Genomic DNA, 22844 nt, shown 5'->3' on the forward strand with positions numbered 1-22844 from the left:
CGGACTGGATGGCTATTTAGATCGCCGGCTCTCACTCACATGTGTTCATTCAAACTGCTTTGTGCCTTGATGCTAAACTGTCTTGAAGCTCTCATGCTTGCAAGCATACCTCGCTGTCGGAACCACGCTGCGCTGATCCCTGTATCCCGCTACCGGATCATCCGCTCTTGCCGAACCTCTCCTCTGCTACATTGCTATTAGTGATAAGTACCCCACAGGGGAAACCTCTATAACTTTCATACAAAAGCTTACACTATCTAGCTCTGCATACTAAGGACTATTACTACATCTGCATTATCTAAGATTGCTAGCTCTTGAGCCTACTACCACCTGTTCTTGCACTGGGTTGATCTTTCTTGTATGTCCACCTGCTACTCTGTCATCTGCTACCATACATGATTGCTAAAACTATCTGCATCCCATCTGCTACTATCTTACTTTCAAGAACATTTCCTTTCAAGTGTCTGTCATCTACCATCTCTACCCAACCTGTCTCTTCAGCCTATCATCACTGTGTTACTATATACATAAGTCACTCTAGGAAACATCTTGAGTGTGTGTATTTACTTGCTGAATTGAGATCATCCACACATGATGAGTCATTGAGAGTTGGGAATGGTGTCTCAGCGTTTCTCTACATGACTACTGAAGTGGAATATTTCTGCAGCTGAAAATCCACATCATACATAAAACGCAGGAGCGTTACACCTGCTCAGCATGGAAGCTTTGCTGAAGCAGCTAATTGAAAAGGCGGAAGGAGCGGGCGGCGAGGACTGGCTGCGGCGGTGTTTAAGCTTGCAGTTTACCAGCACAGGACAGCAGGATTCGCATGTGGCCGGGATCATGTTGGATGTCGGTGTGGCGGACCCCCCTCCCCCCAAGAGCCAGTACAGGCCATGCGTAGGATGGAAGCAGAAGAACTGAGCTCTCCGCCACTGAGGAGTCGGGCACCGGAGAGAAGGCAGCGTTATGTGGAAGATGGCGAGTGGGAGGCAGAGCGGCCAGACAGAGTGCAAGATGCTGGGAAGATGGGTGCACGCATGTGCCGCCCCAAGAAGATGAGAGCTGCCTCGCAGTCTCCAGGAGGGAGAGGAAGAAATAAGCGACATGCAGATCTGGAAGGCGGAATACAAGGGCTGTATCGGCAGGACGGTGTTCACCTTTCTGATGTGGGTCTCGATATATTCAACCTAGGTCTGCAGTATGGTATTGAATAGGCCGCGGTGGTGGGGCAGGGCCGTTCTTGATGCTCAAGCCCGGCTGGTGGGGACTTGTATTTTTGTTGGTTAAATCTTGTGATTATGGTTTGCTCGAGTTCTAAAAAACTGAGCAATTACAATTATGGTTTCATTAAGTGAGTTTTGGCTTTAACTATTATTATTTGATCATTTTAAATGTTTGCTTTACTTATATTGAAACCAATAAAGTGTGCCGCGGCCATTTCTTTGCCAAATACTGTGGATCTGTTTGGTTTATTTCACTAGTTTAAGTTATAGCATAATTGGGCGAGGGTGTGGCCTACAATCCCATCAGAGGAGGCCCAACAAGTCATCATACAGAACAAACACAATGTATCTGGCGCAAAAGAAAAAACATCAATGTACATAAGTCCATGCATTAATAGTCCATCGGTAGGCAATATGAGATAAAAAATATATATAAGTATATAGGTGGCAGCAGTCCTCAGAGTCTAGCAAGCTCTGTATCTGGAAATGAAGAAGGGGGAAAGAAGGAAGCGCCACCTAAGTGTAGTATTGACATGCAATTTATTGTCGCACAATATATTAAAAACTCATAGGAGGACAGGATCGGATCAGATGGCAGCAGGTGTCAACGGACAGGAAGGGGTGGGACAAATTTAGATGGGGCGGAGGGCATCCGATTTTACACTTGCCTAGGGCAGCACAAATCCAAAATACAACAGTGATCATACCCCTTTTTGTTCCCTGCTATAACAGTTTGTAATAGATATGCAGATAGTTTAAACCATTGTTATATAGTGAATTGGTCTTCACATGGAAATCTCTTTTAACTGCCATGTGCTCCAAAGGGATTAAGAGATATGACTTTTTAAGTACCAGTAGACATAGTTTCTGGATCCTTACTTTTTTTGGATGGATCGAGTGATGATCCAACATCTACGAGGCAGTGGACAACAGCCTTGAATGAGCCAGATAGAGAAAATGTTCATGCTCCAACGACATCATAAGCATTTTTTATTTATTTTTTTGCAGATGATATTTTAGATGCTGGCAAGCCAGATGGAGCTTTCTTTTGGAAGTTTTGAAAAAGTTTAAGTAGCAAGGATTCTTGTCTTCGAACATTATTGGCATTGAAATTTGTTTATGTTGCCTTTTTAAAAAAAAGTCTGTCCATTAGTTTTCCAAATTTAAGTTTTATTTTTTTATGATTATTTGGTAGGTAATGTAGGCAATACCCCTGCATATCATGACTCCTGAGCTCAATGACCAGCAATTGCATTTCAGGGACAGTTTGCCTTTGTGCACTTTCTGTCATTTCAGCATGCGTACACCGACAGTTTGCGTGGGATAATGTTTTTTGAGACGTGCAAAATGTAATACTTTGCAGTTTAGTAAATTGTTTATCACCGTTATATGAATTGATTGCATCTTCTTGTGTTTTTCAGGCTAAGGACAAGTGACATCTTAACCACCACATGGTGAGAAGTCTCTTTACTATCATGCTATAATAAGTTTAAAGGGAGAATTAAGCTTCCCCTTATCCTTTGTCCTTGGCCCTAGTTCTATGTTGGAAAACTTTTGTCAATCAGTGGAGGAGATCCACTATCAGAATACAATGGCACAGCAGGGAGGAATCCTCCATCTATCTTGCTTGTGTGGATGGGGGAATAAATTCACATTTTTAACCACTTAAGCCCCGGAAGATTTTACCCCCTTCCTGACCAGGGCCTATTTTGCGATTCGGCACATGACTTTAACGGACAATTGCGCAGTCGTGCGACGCTGTACCTAAATGAATTTAATGTCCTTTTTTTCCCACAAACAGAGCTTTCTTTTGGTGGTATTTGATCACCTGTGCAATTTTTTGATCATGCGCTATAAACAAAAAAAGAGCGTCAATTTTGCAAAAATAACAATATTTTTCACATTTTTTTTATATGAAATTCCCCCCAAAAAAATGTAAAAATCTAAATCTTTTAACATTTTAGGCCAATTTGTTTTATGCTACATATGCTTGGTAAAAAAGAAAATCGCAAAAAGCGCATTTTGATTGATTTGCGCAAAAGTTATCGCGTTTACTAACTAAGGGAAAGATTTTTGTCATTTTTGTTGTTTTTTTTTTTTTTAACGAGTAATGACGGCGATCTGCAATTTCTTTTGCGGGACTGCGACATTGCGGTGGACAGATCGGACCCCTGACTGACATTTTTGACACTTTTGGGGCTACCAGTGACATTTCTACAGTAATCAATGCTATACATATGCACTGTTACTGTAAAAATGACACTGGCAGGGAAGGGGTTAACTTTTTTTTTGAGAGGGAGGGGTTAAGTGTGTCCCTAGGGGCATGATTCTAACTGTGATTGGATGTGGCTACTGGTGTAAGAACAGAGATCAACGGTCCTACACAGCAGAACCGTGTGATCTCCATTCTTACACAGGGGAGAAGGACAGGCGGCTTTGTTTACATTAGCCGCCTGCCTTTCTCCCGGTGTAACGGACGATCGCGTGTGCCCGGCGGACATCGGGTCCGCCGGGCACATGCGCAGGGGGGTCTGTGACCGAGCAGGAGTGGGAGCGTGCCTCCGGCGGCGCGCGCTCGCTCCCCAGAGCCTCACAGGCTAGCGACGGAGGCACCGCCGCAGTAAAGGTCGTGCAGCGGTCGGCAAGTGGTTAACATCAGCCCTCTGATTGATGGAGAAAAAAAAAGACATGAGATCTGGCCAGATCTGAAAGACTGCAGATGTGCTACAGAGCCAGTTGGAGACTGAGGACATACTACAGAAGATAGTCAGAGATTGTGGACTTGCTACTGGAGTAATTGGATACTGAGGATATGCTACAAGAGATGCTGTGGAAATAGAGATGAGAACATGCTACAGGTGACCGTCAGAGATTGGTAACATTCTACAGGAGACAGAGAATGGGGACATGTTAGAGGTGACCATTAGAGACGGGGGAAATGCCACGGGAGATGGTTAGAGAAGGGGGGAGCTACAAGAACTGGTCAGAAACTGGAGATATCCTATAGTAGAAGATAAGAGTTTCAGGACATGTTACAGGAGAATGAAAGATGTTACAGCTTTTAAAGTTAAATTGAAATTTCAAGGCTCCCAAGCCTTGTCTTATACATAGCATTTTTACGTTACCCCATAAACGTTTTTTTTTCTTTATTTGAAACCAATTGAGAGTTTCCTTGGCTTTGTGTTTGGGATCATTGTCTTGCTCAAATGTCCACCCTTGTTTCATCATCCTGGCAGATGGCAGCAGATTTTTATCAAGAATGTCTTGGTCAGGGCTTTTTTTCTCAGAGACTAGGTGCAGGAACTCCCTCTTTTGGACTTACCCCTTGTCTACGCCCCTACCTACCTTGGTTCCACCCACCTCCTAGTACCATCCCTTTTTGGAAATACAGATCCAAGTAACATTTGTGGTACTAAGTAATTTTTATGCAATTTGTTAATGATAACAGAAAAGCAGTTAAAATAGATCCCCTGCAGCTAACCACAATAGATCTCCCAGTAACAACAGATCCAGCCAGAGACAATGGGCCATCAGCAGCAACAACAGATCTCCCAGCAGACAGCATCAATAGACCCTCCATCAAGACTGCTGCCTAAACAGTAGATCCCTCCCATCAACAACTGATCCCTCAGCAACATAAGACCCACCCCAGCAACAATAGACCCCCCTGCAAAACGAGATCTCTTCCAGAGACAATAGATCCCCCAGCAACCACACTAGATCTCCCCAGCAGCAATAAACCCTCCTGCAGGAATAGATCCCCCCCGGCAACAATAGATCCCTCGGCAGCCAGTATTAATAGACAATGTAGCACAACCCAGCACTCCTTGCCATTACATACATTCAGTGCTAGAGGTGCCGGAACTTATTAAATTACATATAAATTTAAATACAAATTTAAAATTCAAAATTAAAATTACACAATTTAAAATACAAAGTTTATCAAATATGTGTGTATGATGAATAAATGTACTAAAGTGTTTCATGCTGGTTGTTATTATAAGGGAAAATACTGGCTGTACTTTTAGCTGTTATTAATATGTGAGTTGATGTCCCAATCAATGTTATGGCCTCTCGGCCTATAACATTTTAGCTCATAGATCCAAAAAGTCTCACGTCTCGAGATTGCGTTCCCCCGCGTTCCTGCTGAAAAAAAGCCCTGGTCTTGGTACATTTTTCTATTCATCCTTCCTTCAATGACATGAAGTTTGCTAGTACCGTATACTGAAAAACAGCCCCACACCACAATGTTCTCACCTCCAAACTTCACTGTTGGTATGGTGTTTTTGGGGTGGTGTTTCTTGTGTGACCCCTTGGTAATGAGACACCTTTTTTATAGGCTATCTGTTGAGACTGAACCAGCTGATTTGCACTGACAAGGGGCAGGATTGCTTTCCAAATACTGATAGATTTCAGCTTGTGTCTTGGTTTTCTATGCCTTTTGCACCTCCGCTTCTGCATGTGTTTAATATTTTTTCCCCGTGTCATTCCATTTTATGACACATAACTTAATCTGAACTTATTTGTTTTGGCTTATTTGTATGTATGGATTGCATGGGTTGTTGCCAACATGTGGTGAAAGTTTTACGTCAATAGCACGTTTAGAAATATATTTACCTAGATAAATGGTGACATGTTCAATACTTAAATGAATTAAAGAATATGGAGCGGTGTTATATCAATAATATAATAATAACATAATGCAAAATGCTAATGAGGTAATGGTAAACTGTTAAAATATATAAATTAATAGCTCACGTGCTTCAACACATATACCATGTATATACAAAACATATGATGCAAATGTGCAAACAGATAGAACATCAACAAATGTTTAACATATTATCCAATCAAAACTGTCAGAGTCCTAAAATATGTATAAACATCATAAGTGAAACTCCAAAAAAAGATATATAAAAGTGTCCAAACTCCATAGTGCAATAGTGAAAAGTGATCAGAAAAAAATTGTGATCCAAACAGTGATCGCAAGTTTCCCCACAACCGATATCCAACATTGAACATCCAACCCGGCTGATGTCACTTCCGGTCTACGGCTGAGACCAAGAGTTTGGAATTTTCAGCTGCAATCTCCCTAGGACCCCTCGGTTTGGTCCATAGGTTACACCTGTTGTTTTACATTGAATTATAAGCGATTACCGTATTATAATAAAGCCTTATTTTACAATATCACACTATGGAGATTCCAATTCTATCTTTATGAGCTGCATTTTACCAGTTATGGAGTGATGCCCTCTTCAGCCAACAGTTGACCACTGAAAAAACGTTTTATTATTCCTTCTAAGGTGAGCGGCCATTGCACTCAATGTTGGATATCGGTTGTGGGGAAAAAGACACTTGCTATCACTGTTTGGATCACAGTTTTTTTTTCTTCAACAATTTTTTGCTGATTACTTTTCACTATTGCACTACAGAGTTTGGACACTTTTATATATGTTTTTTGGAGCTTCACTTATGATGTTTATATATATATTGTGACTCTGACATTTTTGATTAGATAATATGTTAAACAGTTGTTGATGTTCTATCTGTTTGGACATGAACATTTGCATCATACATTTTGTATATACATGGTATATGCGTTGAAGCATGTGAATTATTCACCACTTTACCACCGGAGGATTTTGCTGTCTTACGTCCAGGCCACTTTTTGCGTTTCGGCACCGTGCGACTTTAACTGACAATTGCGCGGTCGTGCGACACCATACCCAAACGAAATTGACGTCCTTTTTTTCCCACAAACAGAGCTTTCTTTTGGTGGTATTTGATCACCTGTGCAATTTTTACTTTTTGCGCTATAAACAAAAAAAAGAGCGTAAATTTTGAAAAAATAACAATATTTTTAACTTTTATATGAAATTCCCCCAAAAAAATGGTAAAAATCAAAATTTTTTGACATTTTTGGCCAATTTGTTTTCTGCTACCTATGTTTTGTAAAAAAAATCACGATAAGCGTATTTTGATTGGTTTGCGCAAAAGTTATTGCGTTTACTAACTAAGGGAAAGATTTCTGTAATTTTTGTTTTTTTGTTTTTTAACGAGTAATGGCGGCGATCTGCGATTTTTTTTTTTGCAGGACTGCGACATTGCGGCGGACAGATCGGACCCTTGACTGACATTTTAGACACTTTTGGGGGTACCAGTGACATTACTGCAGTAATCAGTGCTATAAATATGCACTGTTACTGTAAAATGACACTGGCAGGGAAGGGGTTAATTTTATTGGAGAGGGAGGGGTTAATGTATGCCTGGTGCTTACTAACGTGTGTGGGGGGAGGTGACTGAGTGACACAGGGACAGATCGCAGGTTCAACTATGCTGAACCCTGCAATCTGTCACTGTCTGTCACTTCGGAGATCCGCCTGCTTTGTTTACACAAGCGGGCGGATCTCCAAACTCGATTCCCAGACGATCGGGGAAGAGCGGCGGTGATCGCCGCCGCTCCTCCCCTGGCCCGACCTCCGGCTGTGACTGAATACAGCGGGAGTGAGCCTCCGGCGGCGCGCGTGCGCTGCCCACAAGGGGAGGAGTCCAGCGACGTAGGTCTACGTCGCTGGACGATAGCTAACCACTTTGCCGAAGTAGAGCTCAAGTGAGCGGTCGGCAAGTGGTTAATTTATTTATTTTAGCAGTTTACCATTACCTTATTAGAATTTTTCATTATTGTATTATTGATATAGCGCTGCTCCATTCTTTTATTTATCTTTCTATGTGGTTACACTATAAGGATTGGCTGCTATATCCATTTTCTTCTGTTATACACAGCTCATAGCAATTTTAGATATTAACTCTTATTTGGTAGCACATTGGTTCCTTTAAATATCAGAATTTCTCTGATGTACACGGCCACCAGAGTGGCAAAAAGGAGGGCTAGGGATTGGAGTGGGACTTTAATGGTACAAGGTAGTAAATAGTGCTCAAAGGCAAGATAAAATCAATGAATTTTAATAAATATAAAAACAACAGACAAAAAAGACAACATACATAAACGATAATTGGAAATATTCATTACATGTATAGAAACAATGAAAATGATATGTCACGGGTGACTTTAAATGACTAAGCCGGATAGTGTGCTGGCTATTATCCACAGGCAGCTCCCAACATGTTTCGCCGTAGCTTCCTCAGGGGCATGTAGCTGCAGCAGAAATGGTCATATAGGTACTCTTAGACAAATTATCAAATCAAAAGGTTGTATACTTGGAACGTCCAAAACACAAATATAAGGGGGCCACAGGAGAGGATGGATGTATCACAAAAAAGCATGAAATGACTGTTCCAGGAGTATATGATCCATGAGGATGGTCACTGTATTGGAATGTCTCCCCAGTGCTCCTGGATGGATCACAGGAGAGATGAAAGTGGAGAGAGTCGCAGGATAACGATGTTACCAAACGATTGGATCCTTACCAGAGTATGGAAGGGTCTGTCTTGCCGATAATGTAAGGTGGAATAAATCAGCAAGCCTGTACATGCTGATAAATCTGCATCTCCCGTGATCACTACTAGGGACGTCGGTACCATATTGTACTCTATTCAATAATTATTAATACCCTTAAGATACACTCCAATCTTCTGGTTCCTTTACTTTGTTATTGTGTTCACTACTTATGTTACCCACTGTATACACACACACACACACATATATATATATATATATATATATATATATATATATATATATATATATATATATAGTGCCTTGAAAAAGTATTTATACCCCTTGAAATTTTACACATTTTGTCTAGTTACAACCAAAACGTAAATGTATTTTACTGGGATTTTATATGATAGACCAACACAAAGTGGCACATAATCGTGAAGTGGAAGGAAAATGATAAATAGTTTTCAAAATTTTGTACAAATATGTGAAAAGTGTGGCATCTATTTGTATTCAGCCCCCTTTACTCTGATACCCCTAGTTTAAATCTAGTGGAACCAATTGACTTCAGAAGTCACCTAATTAGTAAACAGTGTCCACCTGTGTGTAACTTAATCTCAGTATAAATACAGCTGTTCTGTGAAGCCCTCAGAGGTTTGTTAGAGAACCTTAGTTAACCAACAACATCATGAAGGCTTATGAACACACGAGACAGGTCAGGGATAAAGTTGTGGAGACTTTTAAAGCAGGGTTAGGTTATAAAAAAATATCCTAAGCTTTGAACATCTCACGGAGCACTGGTCAATCCATCATCCGAAAATTGAAGTGTGTGGCACAACTGCAGAAAAGGCTAAACTGAAAGGCCGGGCAAGGAGAGCATTAATCAGAGAAGCATCCAAGAGGCCCATGGAAACTTTGGAGGAGCTGCAGAGATCCACAGCTCAGGTGGGAGAATCTGTCCACAGGACAACTATCAGTTGTGCACTCCACAAATCTGGCCTTTATGGAAGAGTGGCAAGAAGAAAGTCATTGTTGAAAGAAAGCCATAAGTCGTCCCATTTGCAGTTTGTGAGAAGCCATGTGGGGGACAGAGATAAAACAGTCAAACATGGTGGTGGCAGCATCATGTTGTGGGGATGCTTTTCTTCAGCAGGGACAGGGACACTGGTCATAGTTGATGGGAAGATGGATGGAGCCATATACAGGGCAATCTTAGAAGAAAACCTGTTAGAGTCTGCAAAAGATTGGAGACTGGGGCAGAGCTTCACCTTCCAGCAGGACAACGACCCTAAACATACAGCCAGAGCTACAATGAAATGGTTTAGATCAAAGCATATTCATGTGTTAGAATGGCCCAGTCAAAGCCCAGACCTAAATCCATTTGAGAATCTGTGGCAAGACTTAAAAATTTCTGTTCACAGATGCTCTCCATCCAATCTGACAGAGCTTAAGCTATTTTGCAAAGAAGAATTATCAAAAATGTCACTCTTTAGATGTGCAAAGCTAATAGATACATACCCAGAAATCCTTTCAGCTGTAATTGCAGTGAAAGGTGGTTCTATAAAGTATTGACTCAGGGGGGCGAAATACAAATGCACGCCACACTTTTCACATATTTGTAAAAAAAGTTTGAAAGCCATTTATCATTTTCCTTCTCACTTCACAAGTATGTGCCACTTCATGTTGGTCTATCACATAAAATCCCAATAAAATACAATGTCAAGAGAAATTAATATTTTTTCAAGGCACTGTATATGTATATATGCACTGCTCAGAAAAATTGAAGGAACACTTTGAAAACACATCAGATCTCAATGGGGAAAAATCTCATGCTGGATATCTATACTGATACGGACTGGGTAATGTATTTGGAACGAAAGGACGCCACATCGTTTGATGGAAATGAAAATTATCAATCTACAGAGGGCTGAATTCAGACACCCTAAAATCAAAGTGAAAAAATGATGCAGCAGGTTAGTCTATTTTGCTGAAATTTCATTGCAGCAACTCAAAATGATCCTTGGTAGGTTCTATGGCTCCCACGTGCTTACGCATGCCTGACAACGTTGAAGCATGCTCCTAATGAGACGACGGATGGTGTCCTGGGGTATTTCCTCCCAGATCTGGACCAGGGCATCACTGAGCTCCTGACCAGACTGAGGTGCAACCTGGTGGCATCAGAGGGACCAAAACATAATGTCCCAGAGGTGTTCGATTGGATTTAGGTCAGGCGAGGGTGAGGGCCATTCAATGGTATCAATTCCTTTATCCTCTAAGAACTGGCTGCATACTCTTGCCACATGAGTCCGGGCATTGTTGTGCACCAGGAGCAACACAAGACCCACTGCACCAGCATAGGGCCTGACAACAGGTCCAAAGATTTAATCCGAATACCTAATGGCAGTCAGGGTGTCATTGTCTAGCCTGTAGAGGTCTGTGTGTTCCTCCATGGATATGCCTCCCCAGACCATCACTGACCCACCACCAAACTAGTCATGCTGAACGATGTTACAGGAAGCGTAACGTTCTCCACAGCTTCTCCAGACCTCTTTGTTACATGTGAACTTGCTCTCATCTGTGAAAGCCACAGGGTGCAAGTGGTGGACCCGCCAATTCTGCCAATTCTGGTGTTCAATGGCAAATGCCAATTGAGCTCCACGGTGCTGGGCAGTGAGCACAGGGCCCACTAGAGGACGTTGGGCCCTCAGGTCGTCCTCATGAAGTCTGCTTCTGATTGTTTGGTCAGAGACATTTACACCAGTGGCCTGCTGGAGGTCTATTTGTAGAGCTCTGGCAGTGCTCATTTTATTCCTCCTTGCACAAAGGAGCAGATATCAGTCCTGTGGATGGGTTAAGGACCTTCTTTGGTCCTGTCCAGCTCTCCTAGAGTAACTGCCTGTCTCCTGAAATCTTCTCCAGGATCTTTGAGACTGTGGTAGGAGACACAGCAAACCTTCTGCCAATGGCATGTATTGATGTGATACTGACCCTAGCCAAATGCAAAACTAGTGAAAAACAGTCAAAAGAGATGAGTAGTGAAAAAAATTTCAGTGGCCTCCTCCTGTAAAACCATTATGTTTTGGGGGTCATCTCATTGTTGCCCATCTTTATTAACACCAAAGCAGCTGAAACTGATTAACGACCCCTTCTGCTACTTAAGTGACCAGATCAATATCACAGGAGTTTAATTGACTTGATTCTATACTTTGATTAAAAAGTGTTCCTTTAATGTTTTTGAGCAGTGTTTATATATGTAGCAGCCTCCTAGATAGAAGAGAAAGTATAGTTTTTGGGTCTTTCTGCTTACCAGAGAGATTGCCAGGTACATTTATATTGCTCTCTGCCAACCAGGGAGCAGGATCCATTGGTAGGGTCTGCTCATGGTGCTCAGGTGGAGCTCAGCTTGTCTGAAATGTTTCATGCTATTCCAATAGAGAGGCATGTTGTACAGTGGGAGGAAACCTGACAAATGAGTGCACAGGCATTTAGTACAGCATGGTGAGTGGCAGAGGTAAGTGCCTTGGTGCATGTTGGGATACTGTATAAATGGCAAGGGCACATGTGCTTGGAGTCTTTCAGCTGGAAAGTGGGGTCCTGGAGGGAGGGGGCAGCTGCCCCTCCTCGATAGGAGTTGTAATGTGGCCTCAGGTGGTCGACCTAAGGGCCTGAGTCAGGGAGGAGCTGAACCCAGATGTCCTGCAGAGCTGACTGGAAGGGAGACACTGGAAAGAATCTGATCCTTCATACAGTGAGTACAGATCTGTGTCATGGGGCCTGTCCTGAGAGGGCCTTCCCTTCAGCTAGAAGACTCAGTGGACGGGTGTCAGTCAAGAGGATGCTAGAGAGTATCCTGAAGATAAAGTAGTTGCATCAAGTCTGTTGCTGAAGAGAGCAAGAAGACCTAATTCTTCCATACAAGTGGCAGTATGGTTAAAGCAGTGTTTCTACTTCCACAAATAACCTGGTGAGGCCAAGTGAGAGTTGTCCTCATCTACTGTGAGTAGATAAGTTGGAGTATCCCACTATTGCCTTCACCCATCCAATTTCCACAATAAATAAAAAAACCAAATCCCCTGGACTGTTTATTGAGTAACGAACAATTGGGAGTAAGGATGGATGTGTGAAAAATCCCCCTAGTGACTGTCTGCAGGTATTCAGAGGGAGACCCAAGAAGTCAACACACAGAAAGCCCTACGCGGTGAGTGACGTCATCGCCAGCCGCCCCAACACAGATGCAGCGTCTCCTCGGACGATCACCTGTTGTCTTTCTTGGGTTGCTGTCAATCATAGAACACACTCTCCCATTCCCCCTAAACATCCCCTCCCCCCCCCCCAAGTTGTTCAGGAACAATAATTCCCATCATGCCTAGTCATATCTGTGAATGTCAGAGTTTTACAATGCCTCATGGGATGTGTAGTTCTGCAACAGCTGGAGGGCAGTAGTTTGAGGATCCCTGCACTAATCCTTTGACTAGCCCCTCGGGCAGTCCAGCTACACAACATCTTTGCTGGTGCCTGCCAAACTGTGGCAAACACCCCTCCCACACACACATACTTCAAACCCCTCAAAAATAAAACCAAATTCAACATTCAAATCCCACCTTCTCAGACTACCACACACCAGCCATACACTAATATACTCAGGACATTTCAGCCTGGTTATAAGCGCTTTAAGAAAGCATTGTTGCTATCCTTGAGCCACTCCTTCCCGGAGCTTTTCATTAGCAGCTATGAACCACAGTGCTGTTATTAGACTTGCCTATTCCAATTTCTGTCTCTTTTAATTGGCGCCTGATCATTTTGCGGCTTGATTTTATTGGTGCCTGTGTCTCTGTTATGATTGAAGAGATTTTCCATCACTGGGACAGAAAGTCAAAGGAATTTTCTTCAATGGGGAAAGAGACAGCACTAAAAGCTCAAGATTGGTTTTATCAGTGGCAGCTCGTCCATTGGGGGCCCCCCTATCCATGCGTCCTGCCCCCTAATCTACATGCAGGGCACCGGACGCATAGATTCCAATGGGTTTTCTTTTTTGAAGCATGTAATTAGAGCTAGAAGCTCTAATAGGCTTCGGAAAAGGGTGGGCTCGGGGCGCAGAGCAGCACTGCGCCGTGAGCCCACCCAGTTGTGTGACAATAGCGAATGAATATTCGCTATTGTCACACGGATCCTCCCCCTGGCCAATCAGGAACCAGGTCCTGAGACCCATTTCCCAATTTGCCAAAAGGAGAAGCCATGCCATTGGCCAAGGAGGAGGAGGGAGGGAGGAGACAGGAGACGCAGGAGATTGAGGGGGAATCCGCCCCTGCTGCCTGCCTGCCTGCCCTCCACATGTCCAGGGTGAGTGAGCCGGTAAGGGGGGGGGAAAGTATGGCTTGCGGGCTGGTGTGGTCCGGGGGTATGGTATGGTGTGCATGTTGGTGTGGTCCGGTGGGGGTTATGGTATGGTGTGGTCTGTCTGCTGCCCCCCGGCCAATGGAGCACCAGCCGCCACTGGGTTTTATACTATTTCCACTGCATACAAAACAAAAACAGAAGGTAATAAAAAAAACCTTTGGTAGGAGTTGAGCTTGAAAATGTGGCAAGGAAACTATGATGTTATACATATTTACTTACCTACTGTTTTCATTCAGGATACAGGTGAGCTGCATAGAATGAAACATAACATAGAAAAAGTGAGGATTCCAAAGTTTGAAAGGCAGAATCCATTACTGCAAGTAAGTAATCTCAAAGAGGAGCAAAAAAACGGGCATAGAAATTGGGTTAGTGCTTGTGACAGATTTACACTGAACAAAATTATAAACGCAACACTTTAGTTTTTGCCCCCATTTTTCATGAGCTGAACTCAAAGATCTAAGACTTTTTCTATGTACACAAAAGGCCGATTTCTCTCTAATATTGTTCACAAATCGGTCTAAATCTGTGTTAGTGAGCACTTCTCCTTTGCCGAGATAATCCATCCACCTCACAGGTGTGGCATATCAAGATGCTGATTAGACACAGGTGTGCCTTAGGCTGGCCACAATAAATGGCCACTCTAAAATGTGCAGTTTTACTGTATTGGGGGGGTCCAAAAACCAGTCAGTATCTGGTGTGACCACCATTTGCCTCACGCAGTGCAACACATCTCCTTCACATAGAGTTGATCAGGTTGGTGATTGTGGCCTGCAGAATGTTGGTCCACTCCTCTTCAATGGCTGTGCGAAGTTGCTGCATATCGGCAGGACCTGGAACACGCTGTCGTATACGCCGATCCAGAGCACCCCAAACATGCTCAATGGGTGACATGTCCGGTAAGTATGCTGACCATGCAAGAACTGGGATGTTTTCAGCTTCCAGAAATTATGTACAGATCCTTGCAACATGGGGCCGTGCATTATCATGCTGCAACATGAGGTGATGGTCGTGGATGAATGACACAACAATGGGCCTCAGGATCTCGTCACGGTATCTCTGTGCATTCAAAATGCCATCAATGAAATGCACCTGTGTTCATTGTCCATAACATACACCTGCCCATACCATAACCCCACCGCCACAATGGACCACTTGATCCAAAACGTTGACATCAACACCAGTGCAGTCAGTTTCAGGGCTCTTTAGTAGAACATGCTGCATTTTTTCCTGCACTGGACTGTACTGGCAGTAAAAGGCTTAAGAAATGCACACGGAATGCACTGGCCCCCTGTACAATGTAAAAAAGAAGAAAAATATCTGGAATGCATCAGGAAACGCACTGGAACGTGCCAAAAATGCATTAAATACGCATCTGGAACGGATCTGGAGTGTGTTTTTCTGCTGTGAACCAGCCCTAAAATGTTTTTTAAGTTTTTTAACAAAAAAAAAAAGCTGAGACTTTACAATCACTTTAAGCCAACATTTGTTACAATTGTATGTATTATTTATTTTCTACAGTTCTAAATAAGAATAATCCATCCGCTATGAAAAACGATGCAATAGAGGATCTAATACCAGCCACATATGCAATGATATAAAGATTATTTCAATGAAAGGATTGTGTCTATTTGAAATCAATAAATCATTGTTTTTATTGACTAGAAACGATTGATCCTTGCACAAAATCTAAATTAATTGAATCCTTTAAAACAATCGAACCTGTGAACATCTGATCATTTATTATTGTGCCTATAGCCAACACAAGTCTACCCATTGACCAGAAAACAGCAATCTGATACCCAACGTAAAGGAGCCTTACAACAAACCTCAAACAGCAGAAAAATTGTCTGTGGAATATTTTTTATTTTCTACCACACATGTTATCATTTTGCAAGTTAAGTCACGCTTGCATTAATTCCAAACAATAAATGACAGTATGGTTCTGATATAGTATAATAAATAATAATTGCCAAACTGCAATAAAACCCACTAATAATAATGGTCTGATCCTCTAACATGGATTATAAACCACTGATAGGTCATACTGATCATTTTAGACCAAAAAATGGCAATACCTACTTTTATATACAGTAGGTGCAACTCAGATTATTACAACACAGGCAACTGCCAGTTATTTTTTGTAATTAATGCAGCATGACCGAACTTTTGTTTTATAATTACTGTATTTGTGATTGCTCTTGGAGGAAACCTTTAGATGTACTGCTGCATACATTTATTTTGTGCCTCCTTTTGCGCTGTGGGATTTTCTGTATGTTATACTTTTTGCATGTCTAATTTGCCATCATGAGAAAATTCTATAATCGGGTATTATATAAAGTAGCATTTCCTGTACCTGGAGCCTAATTTTGGTTATCATATCACGCCATTGTCGAAGGTTATGAATGTATGATTAACATAGACTAGGTATTAGTGTGTAGGAGATGACTGTGCATGTAAATATTGTATGGGTGAGGAATCGGCCACAGCCCTGTCCTGTATAGACGATATCCTGATGACCTTGGGGCTATCTTTACCTCAAAGAGCTGCTAATAAGGGTTGGCTAGACCCAACTTTATCCTCAGCATATCCTTACCTGAGACTGGGGCAATACCCCACCCTCCATTATCATACCCCCTCTACCAATGCTTTTGTTACAGAAAATAAGGCCTCTTTCACACTTGCATGACCTGAAAGTTGCGCGACTTAGACGCGACTTAAGCAATGCCTGTGTAATCTTGAGGTCCATGGACCTCAGGTCGCATCAAAGCCAGACCAAAGTAGTGCAGGGACTACTTTGAAGTCGCACAGATATGAATGGTACTCATTGGAAATCAAGGGATACGACTTGTCATGAGACAAAAACATAGTTGAGGATATCTGCGCTCTGAATCTGAAAATTAAATAGATCACTATGACAGATAGGCAGCCAGTTATATAGGCAGATTACACACCCAATGGCAAATACTAGAAACAAAAAGCAGCGCCAATAATGAAAAACAACAATAAAGTCCCAAAGGAGAGTCTTTAGAAGAGGTAAGATGGAAATGAGGTCCTCCAATCACCGGTGTACAGAGGTGGAAAGACGTTCAAAATCCCCACGTGACAGTTAAAAACTGTTTACCAGAAAATCTGACCCTCCTTTTACAGAGCGGTTAGAAATGGTAGGGATACCACCAGGGCTGCTGTTAGAAATCGCGGGGCCCCATACAGACTACCTGGCAGGGCCCCCCCCAAGAAAATATTAAAGATAAATTTAGCTAAAATTACAACAAAATCACTATTATCAGACACAAATATAACATAACTCGCATAATTCCTGCTAAATCTAAAAAAAAAAGAAGATGGGATGATAAAAATATACAGGCTGGGCAGTTGGAGCTCAGTGATCAGAGAGACAGAGAGAGAGAGAAACAAAGTTACAATTTACAAATAAACTCCTGAGCAGAGATAAGTGCTGGGAGGGGCCCACACAGGGAGGGGGATTAGTGAGGGACGACTGTCTCTTTCTCAGCAGATAAAAGCTGATAGCAGGGAGAGGGACAGATCAGATTCAGGTGCTGGAGGAAGATTTCTGTATTTGTTGTCCATCACTAATCCCCCTCTCTGTGTGGGCCCCCCTGTGTGCTCGAGCCCCCTACAAGAGGGCTGGTGGTCCCCCCCTATCAGCGGCCCTGGATACCACTGACAAGTGACTGGCTTGGAAGTTGTATGGACCTTCCTCCTCCTTCATAGCAAAAGCACCTACAGAAAATCTGAACCTCCCTTTACAGAGGGGTCAGAAACAGCAGGGACACAATTGGCAGAAATAACTGGCATAAAAGCAGAATGGACTTTCCTCCTCCTTCATAGCAAAAATTCCACCTCCGATGTATCTTAAATCCTGGCTGATCTGATCGGCCCGTCCCTCGTATGTCATCTACATCGGCCGATCAGCCCCCCAATAGGATGACGATCACCTCCCATACACCAGGCTCCGGGCTGGTCTGTCAGATCCTCTCCGGACACAAAGGCTACTTTTGGTTTTGTTTAACAAAACAAAACAAAACCAAAAGTAACCTTTGTGTCCGGAGAGGATCTGCCAGACTGGCCCGGAGCCCGGTGTATGGGGGGTAATCGTCATCCTATGGGGGGCTGATCGGCCGATGTAGATGACATACGAGGGACGGGCCGATCAGATCAGCCATCCATACATCGGATGGTGGCTTTTTGCTATGAAGGAAGAGGAAGGTCCATTCTGCTTTTATGCCAGCCCTTTCTGCTAATTGTGTCCCTGCTGTTTCTGACCCCTCTGTAAAGGGAGGTTCAGATTTTCTTGAGGTACTTTTGCTGTGAAGGAGGAGGAAGGTCCATACAACTTCTACGCCAGTCACTTTTGTCAGTGGTATCCCTGCCGTTTCTGACCGCTCTGAGGAGGGTCAGATTTTCTGGTAAGCAGTTTTTAACTGCCACGTGGTGATTTTGAACGTCTTTCCGACTCTGTATACCGGTGATTGGAGGACCTCATTTCCATCTTACCTCTTTTAAAGACTCTCCTTTGGGACTTTAAATGTTATTTTTCATTATTGGCACTGCTTTTTGTATCTAGGACTTGTCATGAGACTTTGCAGTCCCAAGTTGCAGTCCCAGTCCAAAGCTTAAAATAAATATGTGAGCATTTTTTTTCTATACAATGCTGAGTACGCATAAGACCCGTACTCACGCACAGATTGTTGGCCAACTGATCGGCCAACTTTTGTCCAGTGTTGTTCGTTGGTTGAAATGTGCTCTAGACTTGCACTGGACTTTTGTTGGCCAACAAAAACCAACTTCAGAAGTGATGTCATGTTCTGGTTGACTTTCGGTGTGTTTTTTCTTCTCTGAGCATGCCCAGTCTTGCTCATCTGATTTTTGTCTGCCGAAATCTGTACTGACTGAGGAACAATCGGACGTTTTTTGTTGGCCAATAAAAATTTTATAGCGCGCACACCAGATTTTTTTCGGCCGAAAATTCGCAGTTGGTTGTCGGGAAGCATCATACTAACAAGCCTACAATCGGCAGATCGGACGTTGGCCAACAATTTACGGCCAACAATCTGTGCGTGTGTACGGGGCTATAGGGGTTAACTGTTCCCCCTAGCAGCACTAGGTTGATTGGTTAGAATCCCAACCATAGCACTACCTGTCTGGAGTTTGCAAGTTATCCCTGTGCCTGTGTGGGTTTCCTCTCACACTCCAAAGACACGCTGGTAGGTTAATTGGCTCCTGTCTAAATTGACTCCAGTATGTATATGTATGAACCTTAGATTGTAAGCTCTTTGAGGTCAGGGACTAATGTTAATTACATATATAGTTACATAGTAGGTGAGGTTGAATAAAGACAATAGTCCATCCAGTTCAACCTGTGTAGGTGTGTGTGGCTGTAATCATCTCTCATACCCCTGAATGTTCTGATCCTTGAGATGCACGTCCAATAGTCTTTTGAAAGCCACCATACTTCCCGCAGAAACCACCTCTTGTGGTAGAGAATTCCACAATCTTGTAGCCCTAACAGTAAAGAACCCCCCACGTTGCCTGAGGTTAAAACGCTTCTCCTCTAATCGCATTGTATGCCCCCGAGTCCTCATGCAATCCCTTCGACTAAACAGCTTTTTTTCTAAGCTGAGATCCCCATTGAGATATTTAAAAATTGCTATCATGTCCCCCCTCAGGCGTCTCTTCTCCAGGGAGAATAAATCAAGCGATTGCCGACGCTCTTCATAATCAAGGTCCTCCAATCCCCTAATTAGTTTAGTTGCCCTTCTCTGGACTCTCTCCAGCTCCAACACATCCCTCCTGAGGACTGGCGACCAGAACTGGACAGAATACTCCAGATGCGGTCGGACCAGAGTTTTATAAAGTGGAAGGATTATAGTCTTATCTCTGGAATACATCCCTTTCTTTATGCATGCTAATATTCTGCTAGCTTTGGCAGCTGCCGCCTGACATTGCATGCTGTTGCCTAATCTATCATCAACCAAGACTCCCAGATCCTTCTCCATTTTTGATTCCCCCAAGGTTTCCCCTCCTAACGTGTATTGTGCTTTTATGCTTCTAGTCCCCAAGTGCAAAACCTTACACTTCTCTACGTTAAACCTCATTTGCCAAGTTGTTGCCCACTCCGTTATTTTGTCCAGGTCAATTAATGTTAATGTATAATAAATATTAGCAACATAGAAACTGTTTTAATCTTTTGCTTCCAAAGTTAATAGCAAAAACTTGGATCTTCCTTTGTTGTTTTCCAGGGGCTGTCTGAAGGAGAGCGTCGTTACATGTTCAGCATCCTTAACGTGTATGATCCAGTCCCAGCAAGGAGGCGGTTATACTACAAGCACAAAATGCTCTGCAACATGGCTCTGTCTTATGAACATTCCTAATAATAATAGAATAAATTGACAATCCTAACAAACAGTAATCCTAACTTACTACAATTGTTAAATTAAAATGGAGATGGAGATGTTTGTTTAAAAAAAAAAACAGGGCACCCTATTACCCATATTTCTCCTTTCTGCCATAACAAACTATATCCTTTTCAATGTGAGCTGAGCCAGAAGACATACTTCAGTTAAAGTGTATGTCAAGGTAAAATATCTTTGCAATACATGCACATTTCCTGTGTTTTATCCCTTTAAAAGACCCTGCAAGTATAGAAAAATACCAGTTGGTTTGCCAGAAATTCACTCACCTTCCCTTGATCCTTTGCCAGTAGTTACATCTTCTGCTGGGTTTGGGAACTTTGGCCACACTGGCGTGACACAACTCCAAGATATTTGACCACAGCAGAACTGAACTTTGAAGTTTTTTTATGATTGTGGAAGTATACAAATGATTTAAAGAAGGGGTCCCCAAACTCTTGACCTCGTCAACCCCTTCATGATGTTTTAGATTGTCTATTAACCCCTAAACATTTAATATATGAAATACATTTAATAAATACTACTTTACATAATAGTACTACAAAAAATAATATGCCCATGACTATTGTAGACACTTCCCCTTGGTATCAGCAGGTTATGGTTGTTACAATGTTGAATGTCTACAATGAAATAAATGCCTAGCAACCAGTTCTTTGACACCAATCATGAAACTCTTCTATGGATGTACTCACTGGCTCGCCAACATGTAAAGTGGTATCAAACCAATATACAGTTTTTAAATATACTGTATATTGCAGCTTACCAATCAAAAGATATGATGGCTTCATTAATTTTCTTTTTTTAGGCTTTTTTCACCCAGTGATCTGGCCAGTAAAACACCTCCTGTATTTGGATGAAGGAGCCGAGGGGGCAGATTTGTACAGCAACATGGTCAGTTCGGGGGGAATTGAGTGTTAGGCCCCTTTCACATGATCAGATCGATCAAGGTCCACCTATCCGTTTTTCAGGCAGACCTGATCAAGCCACCCATTCTACTCTATGGGGAGGCGGATGTAAGCGGACATGTGTCCACTGACCCCCGCCTGGCATCGGATCCAACACCATCCGCTGAAAACAGACAGATGGCGATACGTTGGCCAACCATCCAGTGGGTTTGATCAGATGAAAATGGACAGGCTGTGCATTTTCATCAGATCTCCCCATGGAGGAGAGCAGGACTCCAACAGAGCAAGCAGAGTTTGTGAAAATACCCCTGTCAGTGTTAAATGGTCGGTCTCATCCCTGTAACTGCAAGAGACCTTGTTCTTGTGAAAAACAGACTGGATCACCAAATGAAAATAGAAGAAAGCCTAAAAAAGGAAACCAATGCAGCTATACCATCTAAGAATTGGTAAGCTGTAATATAATGTTTGCTTTTAGGTTTATTACTGCTTTAAGGTCAATATACTTACTGGCGCTGGAAGTATGCCCTCCGCAGAAGTCTTTGAGTGACGAAACCGGTCAGGGCGTGAGCAACGCAGTCACCCAGGCAGCCGGACGCTAGGCGGGAGACTAGGTAGTTTCCGTGGATTTCCGGATGCTGATGAGCATAATAGAAGTCCGGTAGGCTCCCTAATATGTCTGATGCTGCCGCATGACACATTTTGATCTTATGCTGTTTTTTACCTGGTTGTTTGTGAACAGCTATATGTTTTCTGAGAGTGAACATCTGAGAGATTATGGTCCGGATTCACTAGGGATTGGGAATCTGCTGTTTGGCTTCACTTATGCCAGATTCCGGTAAGTGCGTTTCCCTGGGGAGAGGATCACACGGTGAGGTAAAGGGATTGATTCATTTCCGGCTCCAACACTGGTGTTTATCCTTGTTGTGGACTCTATAGAGACTTTCTCCTCATTATATTCCCTGTGTATTCTATATGGACTTTTATATATAATATATATTTCTTTCTCATAGTTTGTCATGTTTAATCATGATATGTTTTTAGCGCTGCTTGTGTATATGATCCCTGACATTGTGGAGGTATTATGCACCCTTTTTAATTTATGATTATATTTAGGCAGCAGCTTCTTTAGGAGTTGATATTTCTACTTCATCTAACATTGCACAATAGGAGTGCTTGAGCGCTGGGTGAGGTTACATAGTTACAGAGTCTTTTGAAAGCCACCATACTACCCGCAGAAACCACCTCTTGTGGTAGAGAATTCCACAATCTTGTAGCCCTAACAGTAAATAACCCCCCTCGTTGCCTGAGGTTAAAACGCTTCTCTAATCGCATGGTATGCCCTCTTGTCCTCATGCAATCCCTTCGAATGAACAGCTTTTTTTCTAAGCTAAGATCCCCATTGAGAAATTTATAAATTGCTATCATGTCCCCCCTCAGGCGTCTCTTCTCCAGGGAGAATAAATCGAGCGATTGCAGACGCTCTTCA

At 42.6% G+C, this 22844-nt stretch overlaps 1 long non-coding RNA gene across 1 annotated transcript; it reads left to right on the forward strand.

Annotated features, from left to right (window-relative positions):
• The first annotated feature begins 2588 nt into the window (after positions 1-2588).
• Positions 2589-20438, forward strand: LOC309544139. Its single transcript, XR_014224832.1, has 3 exons — positions 2589-2680; positions 14259-14342; positions 20283-20438. It is a non-coding gene; the product is annotated as an uncharacterized lncRNA (long non-coding RNA).
• The last annotated feature ends 2406 nt before the right edge of the window (positions 20439-22844 follow it).

The sequence above is a fragment of the Pelophylax lessonae genome, assembly GCF_965119305.1.
Source record: "Pelophylax lessonae genome assembly, contig: HAP1_SCAFFOLD_1200, whole genome shotgun sequence".
NCBI classification, from domain to species: domain Eukaryota; kingdom Metazoa; phylum Chordata; class Amphibia; order Anura; family Ranidae; genus Pelophylax; species Pelophylax lessonae.